The following is a 23,681-nucleotide window of genomic DNA, read 5'->3' on the forward strand; positions in this document are numbered from 1 at the left end:
TATAAAGATTATCATCTAGACTTGGAGTGGTATCTTCATTCAGGAAGTTCCACATTCCTTAGAAAAGCTTTTGATTTAATTTTCCGGGTTTAAATTAATAAAGTAACAGTCAGGTAACAATAGAAAATCGTTGATCGTTCAGATGAAGAGGAAACCATTCGAGGATTGAAGTTAAAGAAAAAGCTTTATATCGATTAAAGAGACATTATAGTAAAAGTAAATATTTATAGTTTATAGTAGAACTTCAATGTGAGAAACGAAAGTCTTCAGTAAAAATTAAAATTTCATATTAAATAAAAGGGTTTGTAGCAAAGGCAAAACTCCAGAGTGAAAGGAGTAACTTTGCACTGGAAGTTAGGACTTCAAGATTAAAGAGAAAGCTTTATATCGATTAGTGAGTCATTAAAGTAAATATTTTATAGAAAACACAAGAACTTTAATGTGAGTAAAGAAGTTTTGCAGTAAAAAAGAACTTTATGTTAAATGCTTTGTAGAAGAAAGGGGGGCTACAAAGGAGTAACACTTCACTGGAAATTAGAACTTCATATTTAGAAAAAAAACTTTATAATATTAAAAAATTTCGATTTAGAATAAAAGTAGACATATTATAGTGGAAACATTAGGGGTCCCATGTAATTGAAAAATGCCAAGATGAAAGGAGGAAGACATTTAAAAAACAAGAATTTCGTGGAAGAAGGAGAAACCTGAAATCTCACTAGTCTTTATAAAGATTATCATCTAGACTTGGAGTGGTATCTTCATTCAGGAAGTTCCACATTCCTTAGAAAAGCTTTTGATTTAATTTTCCGGGTTTAAATTAATAAAGTAACAGTCAGGTAACAATAGAAAATCGTTGATCGTTCAGATGAAGTGGAAACCATTCGAGGGTTGAAGTTAAAGAAAAAGCTTTATATCGATTAATGAGACATTACAGTAAAAGTAAATATTTCTAGTTTATAGTAGAACTTTAATCTGAGAAACGAAAGTTTTCAGTAAAAATTAAAATATCATATTAAATGAAGGGGTATGTAGCAAAAGCAAAACTCCAGAGTAAAAGGAATAACTTTGCACTGAAAGTTAGGACTTCAAGATTAAAGAGAAAGCTTTATATCGATTAGTGAGTCATTAAAGTAAATATTTTATAGAAAACACAAGAACTTTAATGTGAGTAAAGAGGTTTTGCAGTAAAAAAGAACTTTATGTTAAATGCTTTGTAGAAGAAAGTGGGACTACAAAATGAAAGGAGTAACACTTCACTAGAAATTAGCACTTCATATTTAGAGAAGAAACTTTATAATATTAAAAAAATTAGATTTAGAATAAAAGTAGATATATTATAGAGGAAACATTAGGAGTACCATGTAATTGAAAAATATCAAGATGAAAGGAGGAAGACATTTAAAAAACAAGAATTTCATGGAAGAAGGAGAAACCTGAAATCTCACAAGTCTTTATAAAGATTATCATCTAGACTTGGAGTGGTATCTTCATTCAGGAAGTTCCACATTCCTTAGAAAAGCTTTTGATTTAATTTCCGGGTTTAAATTAATAAAGTAACAGTCAGGTAACAATAGAAAATCGTTGATCGTTCAGATGAAGTGGAAACCATTCGAGGGTTGAAGTTAAAGAAAAAGCTTTATATCGATTAATGAGACATTACAGTAAAAGTAAATATTTCTAGTTTATAGTAGAACTTTAATCTGAGAAAAGAAAGTTTTCAGTAAAAATTAAAATATCATATTAAATGAAGGGGTATGTAGCAAAAGCAAAACTCCAGAGTAAAAGGAATAACTTTCCACTGGAAGTTAGGACTTCAAGATTAAAGAGAAAGCTTTATATCGATTAGTGAGTTATTAAAGTAAATATTTTATAAAAAAGACAAGAACTTTAATGTGAGTAAAGAGGTTTTGCAGTAAAAAAGAACTTTATGTTAAATGCTCTGTAGAAGAAAGAGGGGCTACAAAATGAAAGGAGTAACTCTTCATTGAAAATTAGCACTTCATATTTAGAGAAGAAACTTTATAATATTAAAAAAATTAGATTTAGAATAAAAGTAGATATATTATAGTGGAAACATTAGGGGTACCATGTAATTGAAATATACCAAGATAAAAGGAGGAAGACAATTAAAAAACAAGAATTTTATGGAAGAAGGAGAAACCTGAAATCTCACTAGTCTTTATAAAAATTATCATCTTGACCTGGAGTGGTAACTTCATTCAGGAAGTTTCCCATTCCTCAGAAAAGCTTTTGATGTAATTTTCCGGGTTTTAATTAATAAAGTAACAGTCGGATAACAATAGTAAATCATCAATCGTCCAGATGAAGTGGAAACCATTCGAGGGTTGAGACTTAAAGATGTAAAAAGCAATTTAATGGGTCAAAAACATCGAGATGAGTGGCGGAGGAGATTTAAAAGACACGTAACCACCCCGCGGAAGAAGGATAAAACTTCTGAGACAATGGAATAACTTTAAGGACCGCCGATAAACTTCCAACATTTCGGAGCCGTAGCAAAATTGTGCCAAACACGAAAAAACTTTATACACGTCATGATGCACATCGGACCGCAAAACAATGGCGAGGAGAACGAGAAATATTCAATTTGCCAAGATTGCGGATACAAAAGTGGGGGGTACGGACCGGAATGCAAGGTGGAACAAGACAACCCCATTTAATTTTATTTCATATGGGAACACTGTGGCAATGGAAAGTTTCCATTTTGCGGCTGCCCGTAATTTCATTACCTTTTTGGAGTTGCCGCCGGTCCGGATTATTCCGCCGTGCGGCCGCATCCCAGTTTTCGGTCTTATTGAAAGTTACACTAATAACTGCCCCCGGAGAAAAATTCAAAATAAAAATTCCCCCCAGTAAATCCTACCATTTCGACTCGGGTTGAGTTGAGTTGAGTTTTTGATGTGGCAACCGTCGTCGTAAATTATGAAATAAGTATTCGGGCGTATTATGCAGATGCGGGGGCAATTTAGATAATTTATTGGTACACGGGACGATTAAACGGTCTTCTTCGGATACGGCGGGCGCAATTTTCAATAAAACGCACCTGTTTTGGCAACGGATATTCCTACTAATGACACCGGATCTCCAGTTACTGTATCGTTACTGTTCTCTCTCAAACAATATCAATTAGGAAGTTTTGAATTCGTCGATTCCCCACCGACGTCTCCTCACTTTGTCATCTCAGAAACGAGTAGTTAATTAGTTTACACGAAACTGTAAATTTATCTGTACTCCTCCCGTTTCTATCATCCCGGTTCAACTGTGTCTAATTTGCCTATTTTATCATAGCCTGATTAAGAAACTTCCCTTGAAATTAACGAGTCTAAATTCACTATAAAATCTTCACCTTTACAACTAGAGGCTTTTTTACTAAAATTCTAACTTACAGCTATAAGTTATCCTATTCTTTTAAGGTTCCTCTTTCCTTCACAAAGGATTTATTTTATATGAAATTTTAATTTTCTTATAGTTCTTCATTATATTTCATTTTATTATTCATCATTTAATTTTTATTCTCATATTCATTATGAATTATCTCTTTTGAAGAAAAGTTTGCTTTATACTATTAAGTATCTTCATATTTTTTAACTCAAATCTTCCATTTTAACATTTATCTTTTTATTTTTAATACTTTTCCTTTAGCTCATTCCTTTTAAATCTCTAAAACTCAATTTTTTATGTACATATATTTATACATTCTATCTCAACTTTAAATTAACATCAAATATATATTTTTTAAAACTTTATCTTCTCACTATAATGTTTAAATTTTTATTTTTACTGTATTTATTGTGCCTCTTAAGATTTTCGATTTTACCTCTAATATCATTCATAAGAAGTTTATTGCTTCTCTTTATATTTTCGTACTTTCTAAAGAAAGAGATTTTCATGTTCGTTATTACTTATCTCTATATTTTTTAATAAATATCTTTTATCACTTTTTCTTTATTTTTAACTCATAAACACTTAATTGTCTCTCTATATGTTTGAAATTAGACTGTTGTTTCTATAATTTTTTGTTATTATTACGGTTTACTAATTATTTCTTTATATTTCCTCTTAAATATCTTCATATTTTTGAACTCACATCTTCCATTTTATTTTTAATATTTTTTCATTAAATCTTAATCTCACATTTAAATCTCTGAAACTCAACTTTTTATATGTAACTTTCATATATCTAAATTAGAAATTAACATTAAAGTATTTATTTTGATTTCTTTCGATTTTATCTCTAATATCTTTCATAAGAAAATTTAATTTTCTTTATTGTTTCTCTTTATATTTTCATTAATCTCATTATTCAATTTCTACAATTGCTAATATTTATTTATTCTGAAATTCCCTTCTAATTATCTTTATATTTTTGGAGAAATATCTTCTTTTCTTCAAAAATATAGAGATAATCACTGTTTCTTTATTTATTACCTCATACACTTTTAATTGTTTCTCTTTATGTTTGAGATGAGACTGTTTTTTTCTGGAATGTTTTTATTATTACGGTTTACTAATTATTTATTTATATTTCCTCTTAAATATCTTTATATTTTTGAACTCATATCTTCCATTTTAATTTCTATCTTTTCATTTTTAATAATTTTCTATTAAAACTTGATCTCATATATAGAGAAACAATCAAAAAATAATGGAGAAACTTTAAAATTATAAAGATAAACGTGGTAAAAAAAGATATGAGTTGAAAATCATGGAAATAATTAAGAAGAACAAGAAGAATAATTAAACAATCGTTATAAATTAAAGAACGTTAATTATGAAGCAAATTACAACATCAAATGTAAAGAGAAACTATCAAAAGTTAAGGGAGTAATAAAGTAAAAGAAAGATAAGAGCTGAAAAATGAGATATTTCAGAGAAGCTTTGTATAATTATAAAATAAATTTAAAAAACAGAATAATAGATGTTTTGAAACATGTTTACATAGAATATATAGAGAAACAATCAAAAAATAATGGAGAAGCTTTAAGACTATAAAGATAAACGTTGTAAAAAAAGATATGAGTTGAAAATCATGGAAATAATTAAGAAGAACAAGAAGAATAATTAAACAATCTTTAGAAATTGAAGAACATTAATTATGAAGCAAATTACAACATCAAATGTAAAGAGAAACTATCAAAAGTTAACGGAGGAATAAAATAAAAGAAAGATAAGAGCTGAAAAATGAGATATTTCAGAGAAGCTTTGTATAATTATCAAATAAATTTAAAAAACATGTTTTGAAACATGTTTACATCAAATATAAATAGAGACAATCAAAAAATAATGGAGAAACTTTAAAACTATAAAGATAAACGTGGTGAAAGAAAGACATGAGTTGAGAATCATAGAAATAATTACGAGGAACAAGAAGGATAATTGAACAAGTTTTAGAAATTGAAGAACATTAATTATGAAGCAAATTACAGCATTATTTTTAATAATTTTTCATTAAATCTTAATCTCACATTTAAATCTCTGAAACTCAACTTTTTATATGTAACTTCCATATATTCATATCTGAACTTCAAATTAACATTAAAACATGTATTTTGATTCCCTATGACTTTCTGTTTTATCTCTAATATCATTCATAAGAAATTTTAATTTTCTTTATTGTTTTTCTTTATATTTCATTAATTTCTTTATTCAATTTCTACAATTGTTAAAGTTTATTTATTCTCATATTTCCTACAAATTATCTTTATATTTTTAAAAAAATATCTTTTTTTCTTCAAACATATAGAGATAAACTCTTAATTGTCTCTCTTTATATTTGAGATTAGACAGTTTTTTCTGGATTTTTTTTTATTGTTACGCTTTACTAATTATTTATTTATATTTCTTCTTAAATATATTTATATTTTTTAACTCATATCTTCCATTTTAATTTCTATCTTTTCATTTTTAATAATTTTCCATTAAATCTTGATCTCACTTTTTATATATAACTTAATTAATAATATAATAATAATAAGGTAATTTTTTAAACTTTTTTCTTTTCATTATAACGATTAAGTTTTTAATTTTAAAGTATTTATTTTACTTCCTAAGATTTTAGATTTTACCACTAATACTATTCATAAGAAGTTATAATTTTTTTATTGTTTCCCTTTACATTTCAGTACTTTCATCATTCACTTTCTAAAGATTATTTATTCTCATATTCATTATTAATATTGATCTCACTTTTAAATCTATAATACCCAACTTTTTATAAGTAACTTCTTTATTTTTTACTTCATTGTATATCTGAACTATAAATTAATATTAAATATGTATTTTTTAAAAACTTCCCTTTATAAGGTTTAAATTTTTGTTTTTCCTTCTGAGCTTTCTGACTTAATGTAACTTCGTCTCTTAATTTCCTCGATTTACTTCTTATCTTACCTATATATTCCATCAGTTAGTTTTAATATTATAAAGCTCACAATTTATTTATTAATCACTACTTTATATCTGAAGTATCGTTCTTCCATCTTTGAAGTTACTCCATTAAGTTTTAATATTTTCTGTGTCGTCTTAGTTGTTGGCTTGTATTTCTAAAGCTTCTTTATTAGTCGTAGGTCTTCCCTCTTAGGCATCTCCTTTTGTCCCTTGTATCACTCCGTAATTCATTCAATCAATCGTCTAGCAATTAAGTGCCCCTTTTGTTCAACTCCCATTCATACACTCCACCGCAGATATGTACATAAACGAACCACTAGCCGAACAATAAACAATACCCCACCCGAACGTGGTCGGAGGTCCTTTAAAACGTAGGTCCAAACCGTGGCATTACATTGTAATTGAACAATATCTCGTTCGGCGTCTGATCGTTAATTGCCAATAGGAATTTATTGGTAAGAGATCGTGGCAAAGGGCATTTAATAATTATACATAATCCAGTCGAGTGCCCGAGCTTCGGTCTAACTATTCGCCGTAAAGTTTGCGGTCCTTGTACGTTTTGATTTAGAGCCACCCGTGTAATGGTAGTTTGTATCAAAATTTAGTTTTGGGCGTGGAACAAAGAAAAACGAGGAGCCGCCACGTCAACAGAACTGAACCAATACACGGTTCGGATATTGAATGAACTTCCTTGTTACAGTTCAGAACAGTTCCTGGACCTTTGTTGCGTACTGATATTCCCATGAATTTATTTCCTCCCACCCACACACACACACATGTACACAGAGCACACCGAGTCCGGACTTGAAATATGGATGCCGTACGTGCGAGTCCGGAGCTTCCTTCTTCTAATGAAATTAGATGGGAGATGGAGGAAAAGGTTGTCGGCCCGCTATCGTCTTCCAGATTATTTCGTTCCGTGCTGTGCAATTGTATTATATGACATTACCATATTCTCCGATACGGAGAAACTGCGAAACAATTCCCTCCTCCCTTAACGAGTTTGATTTACGTTCTTTCCATTGAAAAGACCATCTCTGAGGTAATTAACGACTGAGCTTGGGCCGACGCACCTTTAATTAAACTAGAAACTCCAAATTAGAAAATCCGTCATTAATAATGTTGTGTATTTAAATAACGAGACGCCCATTCGCTTTATTAACTGTGCGATCGATTTGGTTTTAATTAAATCATTAGGCGAATCCGAAGGTGCAAAGCGAGTGAAATCTTTTGCAACGCTGCGATGTTATGAAAATGGTTTACTTTCGATGGTACTTCGGCGAAATTGCTTGTGTACTTTAATCATATTAACTTCTCATATCAGAACTTTAATTTGCTTCGCCGGGATAAGAGTTAATAACGTTAAATTTAATGGTGCCACTCAGCGACGATGATTTCGTTTCGTTACAAAACGAAACATATTGGATTAGGATTATGTCGTTTTAATTGGCGGGGAGTTTTCACGGTTTTTAATTAATGAAATAACTGTCGGATGATGTGGAAACCCTTCGAGAGTTCAGTCTGTTAATGGGTGGAAAGCATCGAAATCAGAACACTTAACGTAGAAGAAGGAAAACTCTGAAGTCTTTTTTCACTCAGATTTCCATCCTGAAGTCTCAACTTCCAATGGAAAGTCACTACTTTCATACAGAACTTGCACGTTTCTCTGCAAAGCTCTTCATTGAGTGTTCCAGTTTTTAATTAATAAAATCACAGCCGGATAATAATAGAGAATCAACTATTGTCCAACTGGAGGAGAAAGCTTTTGAGGGTTGAGTGTAAATATTTTAAAAGTAACTTAATGGATCATATTTAGAGGGAAAGAGATAATGAAATAGGTAAAAACTTCACGAAATAAAGAAAAAACTCTTTCTAGTCCTCTCCTTTCATTTTGTTTCAAGTTACACTTTCACTTTCAAACCTCTTAATTTAGTTTTAGTTTTAAACGTTAGAAATAATTAAGAAAAAAACAGAAGAATGATTAAATAAGCCTTTTAAATTGAAGAACCTTAATTGTGAAACAAATTACAAAATCAAATATAAAGGGAAACAATCAATTGTTAAGGGAGACACTTTGAGAATACAAAAATAAACGAAATAAAAGAAAGATGGGAGCTGAAAATGGAGACATTTCAGAGGGACATTGTATAATTACCAAATAAATTTAAAAACAGGATAATGGATCTTTTGAAACATTTTTACAACAAATATAAAGAGAGACAATCAAAAATTAATGGTGAGGCTTTAAAACTATAAAGATAAACGTGGTAAAAGAAAGACATGAGTTGAAAATCATGGAAATAATTAAACAATCTTTAGAAATTGAAGAACGTTATTTATAGAGCAAATTACAACATCAAATATAAAGAGAAACTTTTAAAAGTTATGGGAGGAATAAAATAAAAGAAATATAAGAGCTGAAAAATGAGATATTTCAGAGAAGCTTTGTATAATTATAAAATAAATTTAAAAAACAGATTAATTGAAATATGTTTACATAAAATATATAGAGAAACAACCAAAAAATAATGGAGAAGGTTTAAAACTATAAAGATAAACGTGGTAAAAGAAAGATATAAGTTGAAAATCATAGAAATAATTATGTGGAACAAGAAGAATAATTAAACAATATTTAGAAATTGAAGAACGTTAATTATGAAGCAAATTACAACATCAAATATAAAGAGAAACTATCAAAAGTTAAGGGAGGAATAAAATAAAAGAAAGATAAGAGCTGAAAAATGAGATATTTCAGAGAGCTTTGTATAATTATCAAATAAATTTAAAAAACAGAATAATAGATGTTTTGAAATATGTTTACATAGAATATATAGAGAAACAATCAAAAAATAATGGAGAAGCTTTAAGACTACAAAGATAAACGTAGCAAAAAAAGATATGAGTTGAAAATCATGGAAATAATTAAGAAGAACAAGAAGAATAATTAAACAATCTTTAGAAATTGAAGAACGTTAATTATGAAGCAAATTACAACAACAAATGTAAAGAGAAACTATCAAAAGAGCTGAAAAATGAGATATTTCAAAGAAGCTTTGTATAATTATCAAATAAATTTAAAAAACAGAATAATAGTTGTTTTGAGTTGAAAATCATGAAAATAATTAGGAAGAACAAAAAGAATAATTAAACAATCTTTAAAATTTGAAGAACGTTAATTATGAAGCAAATTACAACTTCAAATATGAAGGAAAAAATCAGAAATTAAGAGAGGAAGTTAATAAAAGAATGATAAGTGTTGGAAAATAAGATATTTCAGAGAAACATTATATAATTATCAAATAAATTTCAAAAAAAGAATAATGTATGTTTTGAAACATGTTTATATCAAATAGAAAGAGAGACAATATAAAATAATGGAGAGGATTTAAAACTATAAAGATAAACATGGTAAATGAAAGACATGAGTTGAAAATCATAGAAATAATTACGAGAAACAAGAAGAGTAATTAACGAAACTTTAGAAACTGAAGAACGTTAATTATGAAACAAATTACATGAAATATAAAAAGAAACAACCAAAAGTTAAGGAAGGAACTTTAAAAATACAAAGAAAAACGTATTAAAAGAAAGATAAGAGCTGCAAAAAGAGATATTTCAGAGAAATATTGTACAGTTAACAAATAAATTTAAAAAACAGAATAATGAATGTTTTGTGACATGTTTACGTCAAATAAAAAGAGAGACAATTAAGAAATAATGGAAAGAGTTATAACTATAAAGATACTATATCAAATATAAAGAAAAGTTCTGAAAATATAAAGATAAAGTTAAAAGAAAGAAATAATTAAGAAAATTCATGAAAAAATAACTTAAAATCTTCATAAATTAAATAATAGCTTAAATATTGGAAAAGAGATTCAAGAGTAAATGGTACCAAAAGGAATAAAGGAAATATTAAGAACTATTGAAAAATTCAGTGAAGAAGAGTTTGATTTAAATTAAAGAGGCCACAAATATTAAAAGAGAATAACACAATGCCTCTTCAGGAGCTGAAAATAAATTAAATAAAATGAGAGAAAGAGTTTTTAGATATGAAACACATTTGGCAAGAAGCACAAAAAATAAAAAATAATGTGCCTCCAACATGAATGTCTCAAAACAACAAAACAAAAACGCATATAGAAAAACGGAAGTCGTAGCAACAATGATGAGTCTTCAGACATAAAACAGTCTCAGAAGAACAGCTGAAAAGGAAAACAGGAAATTGGAGTTGTATCAGAATAAACGGCCCAAAAATGGCAAGATGTAAAGGCGAACACACAAATTATGTATGAAATATGCCCACGAAAACGAAGTACGAGAAGGGCAAACGAACGGGTAGTTTTTGATTTAAACATTGTTTGCCCAATTCCGTACGTGTGTCCCGCACAATTTACGGGCCTCGCTTAAACTAATGATTCATCGTGTGCATGTGCATTTAAAACCGGATCGAAATTACGCAGTAAGTAAGTTCCGGACGTGAGTTATGACGGTCGAAAGTTACGACCCCAAAATCCGAAAAAAAAAATAATCTTGCGTCGTTAAAAATGTGCGGCCATCGATCAACGGACGAGTCCGTGACACGTATTAATGCGTCCGGAGTCCCGGACCCGGGCCTGAATCAACTTTCATACCTCATGTAACAATAATTGAAAAACTTTAATACAAAACATCTTTCGCCCGGCGAATCGGCGACATCCATGCCGTAATATATTAGGGAAACTTTTCGACTCAGATAGTCGCGAGTCGACGTCTCTTCGGGTGATACATCACGCCGGAGGCGATGGAGAAGTTGCCCGGACTTTTCGGGGTGCACACACGCTTACGCCACTGTTTTGATGGATACACACGATCCGGGGAGGGTGGGCACAATTAAAAGGTATCACGTAAATGATCGGCACACGTCCGACCCCCGCATTTTTTTCCACTCGTTCCGGACGACCATCATGGAAGATGAAACGGGGGGTTAATAATTCAGGCGGGCTTTACGACCGGCGTTTCCTCGTCCACGCAGCTGAGTGAATAATTTATTATTAATTTTGTTTGGTGCGTTCCGTTTGTGCTAGTTCTTGGAATTATTTAGTTGTCTCTGGTTTTTTTTTTTCCTGTGTCCGGACATTTTGGACAAGTGAAAAAATGTGGGAGTCGTGAGGGGACTCTATTGTCTGTGCAGTCATAAATTTCGATGGACGATAAATTATACAATTGTGAGTTGCTGTTGTTGTTTAATTACCTAAAAGTGCCATAAATTATATTTTCATTTTGTGTGGTTCGTATTGTCACACGGTTTCACTACAAAATCTTGTTTCCGATTTTTTTTAATAATAAATATCATTAAATTAATTCAAATATTGTTTTAATATTATCAAATGTTTATGTATGCCATTATAAATTACAACGACATATTAATTAATGTCAAATATAATTATAAACTATTAATTAATGGTTGTTCAATTTCTGTTTATTTTAACTAATTTTATTTTTATGTAAAGTTTCTAAACAAAGTTTGTTATGGAGTTCCATTGTCTTTTGCGTCATAAACTTTTTCAACCATCACAAAAATAAAAATATCTTTGCAGGGAAGTTTCATGCTAAAAATATTTAATTAAAAAGGGTTTCCCTGAAACTTTTTTTCTTATTTCCTGATATTAATTAATTGTTAATTTATATTTTGTAAATCTCAGAATATAACTCAACTTTTATCTTTTGTAAACTTTAAAATATTTCAATCTTTTTGATATTATTTGTAATTATTTATATTGTATATATACAGAGTGATTTACCTAACTTGTTCCAAAGAAATTTATGGGTAACGGAAAATTAAAATGGTATTGAAATGAAATTTGAATGGCAATTATAATTTGACTTGAAGTCCTTTTTTAATTTATTTTGAACAAAATTTCACTTCCTGATTCACCGGAAGTGGAATCAAATTTACTATTTTCAATGGAACACCCTGTATATTTTTGTATTTTTAAATTCTACATGTAATTATAAATAAAATGGGTATATAATGTCATATCCCCAAATCCAATAGTTTTTGAGTTATTAATTTTTTTCCAAAAATTTTGACAGACTGATAGTTTTACTAAAATGTCTATAAAATCTTCAACTTTGATCCTGCAAAATTCATTTAACTAAGGACCATTCTATAAGAAGCCATTATTAGTGTTGCCAAGTTTTATACAAGGTGTTCGTTATTTACCTTTCATCTATCGTAAAACATCAATAATTTTGTTATTTTCAATGAAACAGTCTGTATTTTATAAAAATTAAATTGGATATTAAAAAGACCTTTTGATTGGTGTAATGATTCTCTATACGTAAAATAAATATTAACACAGATTTAATCAAAAATTAATATTTTAAGATGTTCAAAGTTAAACGTAAATAATGAACACCCTGTATAATATTTGGAAGTTCCAATAACAGTTTCTTATAGTCTGATCTTTGGTTAACGTGTATTCCACAATTGAATTTTCCAACCTCTAATTTGGTTATTTTATATAATTAAATTACTTTAAATGTCTAAATCTATAAGATAATAAATATTCATAAATAATTAAATGCAATTACTTTAATTAAATAGACTAAAAATTACATGTAGTTATTTTCAATAAATGTTTTAAGTTAAAAATTTAATTTTTTATATTAAATTGCATGTTTTTCATTTACTTTTATAATAATCCTCTTTTAAATTAATTAAATCACTTTAATTAGATAAAAAAAATAAAAATAACTACATATAATAAACATACAAAAAGTTTTACCTCAATATTATTTAATTAAATAAGGTTCTTTATATTATTTAAAATTATTTTTAATTTTTTATATTAAATTGTATGTTATACATTAGTTTTATATTAATATTATAAAGAGTCCCTTTCTGAATAAATTTAGTTTCTTTCTTTAAAAATAAATTAAATCAATTTAAATATACAAAATCTATGAGGTGATAATTATTATTAATATTATTCACAAATAAATAACTATAATTACTTTAATTAGATAAAATGGAATAAAAATGTTACATGTAGTTATTATCAAGTTCCATATAGAAAGTTTTTAGTCAAAAAATTTTAATTAAAGAGGGTTCTTTATGTATTTTAAACTATCTTTATTTTTTATAATAAATTGAATGTTAATATTTTAAAGTGCTTCTTCCTGGATAATTTTGGTTGTGTCCTCTTTTAAAATAAATTAAATCACTTTAAGTATATAAAAGCTTATACAGTGATAATAATTATTAATATTATTCACAAAGAAATAACCATAATTATTCTAAATAGATAAAATAGAATAAAAATGTTACATATAGTTATTATTAAGTTCCATACAGAAAGTTTTTAGTCAAAAATTTGTAATTAAAGGGGAGTTCTTTATGTATTTAAAAGTATCTTTAATTTTTTATAATAGATTGACTGTTATACATTAGTTTTATATTAATATTTTAAAGAGCCCCTTTCTGGATAATTTTAGTTGCGTCCTCTTTTAAAATAAATTAAATCACTATAAATATATAAAACATATAAGGTGATAATAATTATTAATATTATTCACAAATAAATAACCATAATTACTCTAATTAGATAAAATAGAATAAAAATGTTACATATGGTGATTATTAAGTTCCATACAGAAAGTTTTTAGTCAAAAATTTGTAATTAAAGAGGGTTCTTTATGTATTTAAAAGTATCTTTAATTTTTTATAATAAATTGAATGTTATACATTAGTTTTAAATTAATATTTTAAAGAGCGCCTTCTGGGATAATATTAGTTGCGTCCTCTTTTAAAATAAATTAAATTACTTTAAATATATGAAACCTATAGGATGATAATAATTATTAATATTATTCCCAAATAAATAAATATTATTATTTTAATTACATAAAATATAATAAAAATGTTACATGTAATTATTATCAAGTTACATGCAAAAAGTTTTAAGTCAAAAATATTTAATCAAAGGGGGTTCTTTATACATTTAAAACAATCTTTAATTTTTTATATTAAATTGTATGTTATACATAGTTTTATAATAATATTTTAAAATATTAATAATTAAAATTAATTAATTACCTTTAAATTTATAAAATCTTTAATGTAATAATTAATATTAATATTATTCACAAACAAAAAAATTATTAAATATTTATAATAATAAATTATTATAGTAAAATAATAAATATATTTAATAATAAAAATGAACAAACCTCCAGCAAAGAAAAAAATCCACCACCCGGAATATCCCACAGAACAAGAACCACACCAACCACAGAACCGCACCGGATCGGAGTCGCACCGTTTCGCCGTCGCGTAAAACTCGTCGTCGTGCGTAAGGGAAGCGTCGCGACGCGTGTTCGCCGTCCTGCCACGTGCCCCGGTCGACGGTCGTCGCTCTACTCGGGCGCTGTCAGACGACGGCGGCGGCGACTGGTGGGGGCGCGAATCGAGGGGCAGGCGGTGGGGCGGATCGATCGGGCGGCGGGGAGGGTCCGGCCGACGGCGGCTTTCTTTGCCGCTGCTTGCACTAGGTCTGAAAAATATTATTTGGGGTCAGGGCTTCCTCTTGTAGGGGGTTGCGTACGGTGATGGTTTTGCCGGGTGGCTGATTGACGGGTCCGGCGGCGGAAGCGTGCGTTGCGGCTGCACTTCGCCGGTCGTTCGTGGAGGGGTTGTCTTTGGACCGGAGGAAGATGAATAGATGGATGGTCAATCGATATTTTTGCATTGGCACTATGGAAACGGTTCGGAGTTACATAACAATAATCGTTTTGTTACACTTGTCTTGAAGAGGATAGCAAGGGGATTTACAAGACTGGCTGGGTGATTGATCAGATTTACAGGATGTAAAAGATATATAAGATTAAGAAGACTTCCAACGTTCATAAAATATACGATTTTTAAAAGACAGTAAAATTTATAGAAAAGTTACTAGATTTATAACAGGACAATTTGAAGGAGATTAACAAGAAAAATAACAAGGAGATTAAAAAAGTGATTGACTAGATTTTCAGGACATGTAAAATTCTCAACATTTTTTTATAATTTCAAGGAATACTCGAAAATTAGCTAGGAAAGAAATAAAGTGAATTACAAGATTAACAAGGTGATCAATCACATCCACAAAATGTAAAAAATTTACAGGATTAACAAGAATTTCAACGTTTATAAAATATAGGATTTGAAGAATATTCTCAAGATTTACAACATTGACAAGACTCTTAAAATTTTTAAAATCCCTAAGAGCCCCTAAATTTGAGAATCTAGAAGAGATTAACAAGTAGAAAAACAAGGATTTAAATAAAGTGACTGACTAGATTTTCAAGATTTGTATAATACTCAACATTTCTAATATTTTCAACAAATATTCAAAAATTATCTAGGAAAGTAACAAGGAGATTAACAAAATTAACAAGAACTCCAACGTTCAAAAAATGTACGATATTTAAAAAATCCTCAAGATTTAAAACATTAAGAAGACTAAGAATATTTTTAAAATTCAAAATAGTAATTAGGTTTACAAGAGGAGAATCTGGAGGAGATTAACAAGAAGAGTAACAAGGAGATTCAAAAAGTGATTGACTAGATTTTCAAGACTTGTATAATCTCAACAATTTTTATATTTTCAAAGAATATTCGAAAATTAGCTAGGAAAGTAACAAGGTAACTTACAAGATTAACAAGGTGATCAATCACATCCACAAAATGTAAAAAATTTACAGGATTAACAAGAATTTCAACGTTTATAAAATATAGGATATGTGGAATATTCTCAAGATTTACAACATTGACAAGACTCACAACATTTTTAAAATCCCTAAGAGTCCTTAAATTTGAGAATCTAGAAGAGATTAACAAGTAAAGAAACAAGGATTTAAATAAAGTGATTGACTAGATTTTCAAGATTTGTATAATACTCAACATTTCTAATATTTTCAACAAATATTCGAAAATTATCTAGGAAAGTAACAAGGAGATTAACAAGATTATCAAGAATTCCAACGTTCAAAAAATGTACGATATTTAAAAAATCCTCAAGATTTAAAACATTAAGAAGCCTAAGAATATTTTTAAAATTCCAAAGAGTAATTAGGTTTACAAGAGGAGAATCTGGAGGAGATTAACAAGAAGATTAACAGGGAGATTAAAAAAGTGATTGACTAGATTTTCAAGACATGTAAAATTCTTAACATTTTTTATATTTTTATGAATATCCGAAAATTAGCTAGGAAAGCAACAAAGTGATTTTTTAGATTTTCAATATTTGTATTAATTCCTAGCATTTATAATATTTTCAACAAATATTCGGAAAAATTCTCAAAATTTACAAGATTAAGAAGAATGAGACTAAAAAAGTGGTTGACTAAATTTTGGAGATTTGTATAATTGTCAACATTTATAAAATTTTCAAGATATAACGGAAAATTATTTAGGAGAATAATGAACAATTTACAAGATTAACAAAGTGATAAATCAGATTGCAGTATTTAAAAAATTCACAAGGTTTATAAAGGTCACATGAGTCACATGAGTTAGAAATTTATGTTTAAAAAATTCCTAAATTTTATAATACACTCACAACTTTCAAATGAGCTTTAAAATATAAGAGTCATATAAAATTTTTATATAACATTAAACTTTTAAACAACTGTCAAAATACAGTTGTAAAATTTTACAACGAAACAAAATAACGCAGTGGCGCATTCGCCATTTAATCGATTAACACCCGTCCCGGCTCCGAACTTAATTAAATAATTAACTGCGTAACGAAATTCAGGCGCTGTTTCACTTTCGCCTCCGCTAAAAGTTCCGCCTCTCACCATCGTCGAGCCGAAGAAACGTAAAATATTGCGTCGACGACCGCTTCACGCCCGGGCCCAATTAATCGGACATCAAACGGAGGGCACAAAGAGCAAACGAAAGCGTTCAATCGGGCCAAAATATCGGCACTCATAACATTCGAGAGGACATTCATAAATAATTTACATCGCGGCGATAAAGTTCATCGGCACGGAATTTAATTGGCGTTGGGGGGGCGTTAAAAAGGAAATTAGGGGTGGCCGGCGGTCCCTGCGTGTTTGTACGTTCGTTTCGTAGTTTAATTCGTACACGACGGGGGCGTAATCGTAAAATAACCGGCGTCATCCTAACCAAATATTAATGTGAGGGCACAAAAGTAACAAGTTTCCAATTAAGAAACGCAGGTCGGTCGAATGTTTCGCGCCAGTTCAGCAATAACACACTACAAATAAGCAGATTAGCCGAGGTTTAAATATTCGTGGATCCATTAGCCTTAATGCTGAGTAATGATTCCAGTTAATCGCCTGAGTGGCTGATTTGTTTAAGTGCCTCTGTGGTAGATTTGTCTTATTTCTGTTTCGGTTAATCAACTGACACAGTTTTTGTCCTCGACGTAAATTAAAACATTTATCTTTATAGTTACGTGGATGTGACGTTAAACGAATGAAAATTTTATTATTTATACGTAAATATAAACTTTGTCATTATTCATAATTGAAGCGTCGCTAGGATTAAAAGTTATTTAAATATTTGAGTTGATGCTAACGAAATGTATGTACGTAAAACATTTCAGTGTTTCTCCAAGTAAATAATTAATTAATTTAAAATTTTATGAGTAGCTGTACTCAGAGGCTCACATTTATATAATTTGTACATAATTTAATCATTTTTAATTAATCATAAAAAATAACTTAATACAATTAATATATACTAAAATGATTGATTTTCATTGTATTTTAAACAATTAGAGCGACAGTTCAATATTTTATAACAACTATTTTATTTTATGATTGTTTAATGTTATGGTAAATTATAATAATTATCTGACTCAATTTATTTTATTATGGGAAATTAAATTAATTAATTAATAATTCAATTTTATTGTTAAATTAAACCGGTTATTTTGTTGTTAAGTCGATATAGGAAGAATTTAATTCAAATGCTGCATTTAGGAAATTTACAAACTATACATGATTTGAAAATTTTTTATTTGTTTTCCTCACCCTTTAATTTTTTTCAAAAGACATTATCAATAAGATAATAATAAAATAAAGTCACATGGTATTTTATTAATCACGTACATTTTGTAAATCCTTGTTGTTAATTTAGTAAAACTTGTTAATTTTGTAAAGAACATAAGTCATGTGAAAGTTTTAAATCATGTAAATCTTTTGAATTTTGTCAGTTTTATAAAGCATAAGTATTTTATTAATCACGTACATTTTGTAAATCCTGTCAAACTTGTTGTTAATTTAGTAAAACTTGTTAATTTTGTAAAGGACATAGTTCTTGTGAATGTTTTAAATCATGTAAATCTTTTGAATTTTGTCAGTTTTATAAAGCATGAGTATTTTATTAAACACATACGTTTTGTAAATCCTGTCAAACTTGTTAATTTAGTAAAACTTGTTAGTTTTGTAAAGAACATAGGTCCTGTGAAAGTTTTAAATTATGTAAATCTTTTGAATTTTGTCAGTTTTATAAAGTTTGAGTATTTTATTAATCACGTACATTTTGTTAATCCTGTCAAACTTGTTGTTAATTTAGTGAACTTGTTAATTTTGTAAAGAACATAAGTCCTATGAAAGTTTTAAATCATGTAAATCTTTTGAATTTTGTTAGTTTTATAAAGCATGAGTATTTTATTAATCACATACATTTTGTAAATCCTGTTAAACTTGTTAATTTAGTAAACTTGTTAATTTTGTAAAGAACGTAAGTCCTGTGAAATTTTTAAATCCTGCAAAACTTTTGAATTATGTCAGTTTTATAAAGCATGAGTATTTTATTAATCACGTACATTTTGTACATGCTGTGAAACTTGTTAATTTAGTAAATCTTGTTAATTTTGTGAAGAACCTAAGACCTGTGAAAGTATTAAATCATGTAAATCTTTTGAATTTTGTCAGTTTTATAAAGCATGAGTATTTTATTAATCACATACATTTTGTAAATCCAGTCAAACTTGTTACTTTAGTAAAACTTGTTAATTTTGTAAACAACATAATTCTTGTGAAAGTTTTAGATCATGTAAATTTTCTGAATCTTGTCAATTTTATAAAGCATGAGTATATTATTAATCACATACATTTTGTAAATCCTGTCAAACTTGTTAATTTAGTAAAACTTGTTAATTTTGTAAAGATCATAAGTCCTGTGAAAGTTTTAAATCATGTAAATCTTTTGAATTTTGTCAGTTTTATAATGCATAAGTATTTTATTAATCAAATACATTTTGTGAATCCTGTCAAACTTGTTGATTTAGTAAAACTTGTTAATTTTGTGAAGAATACAAGTCCTGTGAAAGTTTTAAATCATGTAAATCTTTTGAATTTTGTCAGTTTTATAATCCATGAGTATTTTATTAATCACATATATTTTGTAAATCCAGTCAAACTTGTTAATTTAGTAAAACTTGTTAATTTTGTAAAGAACATAAGTCATGTGAAAGTTTTAAATCATGTGTAAATCATTTGAATTTTGTCAGTTTTATAAAGCATGAGTATTTTATTAAACACATACGTTTTGTAAATTCTGTCAAACTTGTTACTTTAGTAAAACTTGTTAATTTTGTAAAGAACATAATTCTTGTGAAAGTTTTAGATCATGTAAATCTTCTGAATCTTGTCAGCTTTATAAAGCATGAGAATTTTATTAAACACATTTTGTAAATCCTGTCAAACTTGTTAATTTAGTAAAACTTGTTAATTTTGTAAAGAACATAATTCTTGTGAAAGTTTTAGATCATGTAAATCTTCCGAATCTTGTCAATTTTATAAAACTTGAGTATTTTATTAATAACATATATTTTATAAATCCTCTTAAACTTGTTGTTAAATTAATAAAACTTGTTAATTTTGTAAAGAACATAAGTACTGTCAAAGTTTTACATTATGTAAATCTTTTGAATTTTGTTAGTATCGTAAAACATAAATATTTTATCTTTTGAAATATATAAATAAATAAATCTTACAAGTTTTGTAACCAATATAAAAATTGAAAAAAATTCAAATCGTTAAACTTGTAACTGTATATAATTTTATAATTCTTGTCAGTCTTGTGAAAGTTTTAAATCACATAATTCTTGTGGATCTTTCAAGTCTTGGAAGTAACATATCCGGTTACTTTACATTAATTCACCACCTCCCCCTCGATCTTAAATTAAATTCAGGACGTAAAAAAGCACATAAGGGCAATCTCGACCATCGCCACCGTACTACATCACATCTGCATTCCATCATTAATATTTGACGGCGAAAGAAAATTGTGTTGCCGTCACGGAATGTGTCCCCTGCAACGGCCCCCGTTCCCAGAACAATTTCCAGTAACGTGTCTTGGGCACCGGCTTTCTTATATTATTAACTAACGCCCCCACCGGCATCGACACTAAAGCGTCAATGAACGTGAATTTTTCGGTTCACTGTTGACCTTTTTTCAACAGTTAAAACTATCGTAAACGTGGTTTTAGGAATTGTCGTCGACTTTTATTCGACGATTTCGCACATGCACCCAAAAACTATTGGATTTTAAAACGTGTTGTTGCACTCGAACATTCTACGTTCCGAGATTGAACGGGTTTCATGTGCGACCGAATTTTCTTTTAGATTAAATCTTGTTGTTTTATTACTTTTAAACTGGAAAGTTTAGCACGGATTTAATGAATATACAATGGGCGGGAATTTAGTGTCATTTTTTAAAGTTACGATATTAAACTTAAAGTGTAATTTAATAAATTATGGAATATTCCCAATTTACAAACAATATTTATACACTTTAAAAAAACTCACAAGGTAAGATTTAGACGGCTTAAAATATTTAAATGTTTGACAAAATTGGGCATAATAAATGATATTTTGTAGATGGTATCAATTTTGGGCAGCACGTATGTCTTCTACATGTTTTAAATGATTTAACTCTTCTCAACTTTGTAAATTATATAAATTTTGTACGTCACACACCTTATAAATCTTCCAAAGAACTTAAGTCCTGTGAAAGTTTTAGATCAAGTAAATCTTCTGAATCTTGTCAGTTTTATAAAGCATGAGTATTTTATTAAACACATACATTTTGTAAATCCTGTCGAACTTGTTGTTAATTTAGTAAACTTGTTAATTTTGTAAAGAACATAAGTCCTGTGAAAATTTTAAATCATGTAAATCTTTTGAATTTTGTCAGTTTCATAAAGCATGAGTATTTTATTAATCAAATACATTTTGTAAATCCTGTTAAACTTGTTAATTTAGTAAAACTTGTTAATTTTTTAAAGAACATAAGTCCTGTGAAAGTTTTAAATCATGTAAATCTTTTGAATTTTGTCAGTTTTATAAAGCATGAGTATTTTATTAATCAAATACATTCTGTAAATCCTGTCAAACTTGTTAATTTAGTAAAACTTGTTAATTTTGTAATGAACATAAGTCTTGTGAAAGTTTTAGATCAAGTAAATCTTCTGAATCTTGTCAGTTTTATAAAGCATGAGTATTTTATTAAACACATACATTTTGTAAATCCTGTCGAACTTGTTAATTTAGTAAAACTTGTTAATTTTGTAAAGAACATAAGTACTGTGAAAGTTTTAAATCAAGTAAATCTTTTGAATTTTGTCAGTTTTATAAAGCATGAGTATTTTATTAAACACATATATTTTGTAAATCCTATCGAACTTGGTGTTAATTTAGTAAAACTTGTTAATTTTGTAAAGAACATAAGTACTGTGAAAGTTTTAAATCAAGTAAATCTTTTGAATTTTGTCAGTTTCATAAAGCATGAGTATTTTATTAATCAAATACATTTTGTAAATCCTATTAAACTTGTTAATTTAGTAAAACTTGTTAATTTCTTAAAGAACATAAGTCCTGTGAAAGTTTTAAATCATGTAAATCTTTTGAATTTTGTCAGTTTTATAAAGCATGAGTATTTTATTAATCAAATACATTCTGTAAATCCTGTCAAACTTGTTAATTTAGTAAAACTTGTTAATTTTGTAATGAACATAAGTCTTGTGAAAGTTTTAGATCAAGTAAATCTTCTGAATCTTGTCAGTTTTATAAAGCATGAGTATTTTATTAAACACATACATTTTGTAAATCCTGTCGAACTTGCTGTTAATTTAGTAAAACTTGTTAATTTTTTAAAGAACATAAGTACTGTGAAAGTTTTAAATCAAGTAAATCTTCTGAATCTTGTCAGTTTTATAAAGCATGAGTATTTTATTACTCACATACATTTTGTAAATCCTGTCAAACTTGTTAATTTAGTAAAACTTGTTAATTTTTTAAAGAACATAAGTACTGTGAAAGTTTTAAATCAAGTAAATCTTTTGAATTTTGTCAGTTTCATAAAGCATGAGTATTTTATTAATCAAATACATTTTGTAAATCCTGTCAAACTTGTTAATTTAGTAAAACTTGTTAATTTTTTAAAGAACATAAGTCCTGTGAAAATTTTAAATCATGTAAATCTTTTGAATTTTGTCAGTTTTATAAAGCATGAGTATTTTATTAATCAAATACATTTTGTAAATCCTGTCAAACTTGTTAATTTAGTAAAACTTGTTAATTTTGTAGTGAACACAAGTCTTGTGAAAGTTTTAGATCAAGTAAATCTTTTAAATCTTGTCAGTTTTATAAAACATGATTATTTTATTACTCACATACATTTTGTAAATCCTGTCAAACTTGTTAATTTAGTAAAACTTGTTAATTTTATAAAGAACATAAGTCCTGTGAAAGTTTTAAATCAAGTAAATCTTTTGAATTTTGTCAGTTTCATAAAGCATGAGGATTTTATTAATCAAATACATTTTGTAAATCCTGTCAAACTTGTTGTTAATTTAGTAAAACTTGTTCATTTTGTAAAGAACATAAGTCTTGTGAAAGTTTTAAATCATGTAAATCTTTTGAATTTTGTAAATTATATAAATTTTGTACGTCACACACCTTATAAATCTTCCAAATCTTGTCAATATATTTTGTAGATCTTGTCAAATTTGTCCATTTTAAACTCTATTTAAATCTTCTAACTATAACTTTTATCAATTTTATAAATTGTATAAATCTTATCAAACATTTTAATGTAGAATAAATATTTTGTAGAACTTTTTAGACAATATTTAAATCTTCTAAATGTTTTAAATGATTTAACTTTTGTCAATTTTGTAAATTATATAAATTTTATACGTCACATAGATCTTGAAAATCTTTCAAATCTTGTCAAACTTTTAAATGTAGTATATGATATTTTGTAGACCTTATCA

At 27.9% G+C, this 23,681-nt stretch overlaps 1 protein-coding gene across 4 annotated transcripts in view; it reads right to left on the minus strand.

The window, feature by feature from the left end:
* LOC109605368 (TWiK family of potassium channels protein 7-like) overlaps window positions 1-23,681 on the minus strand; it is a 234,727-nt gene that overhangs the window by 192,508 nt on the left and 18,538 nt on the right. The window contains exons 1-3 of one of the 4 annotated variants that reach the window (XM_049968422.1): window positions 23,365-23,537; window positions 14,991-15,139; window positions 14,617-14,939 (exon numbers count right to left, since the gene is read on the minus strand). The gene's annotated coding sequence lies outside the window, so the exon portion shown is untranslated. Of the gene's footprint in view, window positions 1-14,616; window positions 14,940-14,990; window positions 15,140-23,364; window positions 23,538-23,681 lie in introns of those variants that run through there. The other 3 variants (XM_049968423.1, XM_049968424.1, XM_049968426.1) reach the window with 3 other exon arrangements.

Source organism: Aethina tumida, chromosome 6 (genome assembly GCF_024364675.1).
Source record: "Aethina tumida isolate Nest 87 chromosome 6, icAetTumi1.1, whole genome shotgun sequence".
Lineage (NCBI taxonomy): Eukaryota > Metazoa > Arthropoda > Insecta > Coleoptera > Nitidulidae > Aethina > Aethina tumida.